This window comes from Aethalodelphis obliquidens, unplaced genomic scaffold, assembly GCF_003676395.1.
Source record: "Aethalodelphis obliquidens isolate GAN/ISIS:26980383/991018 unplaced genomic scaffold, ASM367639v1 scaffold1, whole genome shotgun sequence".
Classification (NCBI taxonomy): Eukaryota; Metazoa; Chordata; class Mammalia; order Artiodactyla; family Delphinidae; genus Aethalodelphis; species Aethalodelphis obliquidens.
This window is the reverse complement of record NW_020837945.1, coordinates 1,492,957-1,493,571: the sequence shown is the minus strand read 5'-3', so window position 1 is coordinate 1,493,571 and position 615 is coordinate 1,492,957.

The window sequence follows — 615 nt, the reverse complement described above, 5'->3', positions numbered from 1 at the left end:
GAACTGGAGGAAGTAGTTACGTGTGGCTGGTTGCACCACATGTGCCCCTTCCAACCTCACCCCGTCTGCCTACAGGGCCCCTGACAGAGGGCTGTCAGAGGAGCAACACACAATGGGAACACACCATCCGTCACACACGCTCACAGCTGGAAGTGGAACAGCGTGCGGGGAGGACGGGGTGGGAGCAGGGCCTCTGGCGGCACCATGCGATGCCCCCACGGGCCGAGGGGGTGGCCGTGCCCCGCAGGGGACAGAAAACCCTGGAGGGCAGTGCCCAGGAATTTTCACCCCAGGAAGGGACCCGGCCCGCAGACTGTGCACACGGGAGGGGAGCATGCCCCCACCAAAGAAGAAGCAGACAGGCACTGGGGACTCAAACTTGGGTCACGGAAATTAAAAAGCATCACACGGACCAAAGGGCAGAATAAGAAGCTGGAGAGCAGGATGAGGGCGTCGGCCCGGGAGGACGACGGGACAGGGAAGAGGCAAGTCCGTCTGCCCGGCCCCGCCCGCAGCAATTCCAGGAGAGAACAGTAAACAGAGAGGGGAGAGACCCGGACAACAGAAGAGGAGTCCGAGAGAGGACCGGACCCAGATGAAGAGGCTGCCGCGTGG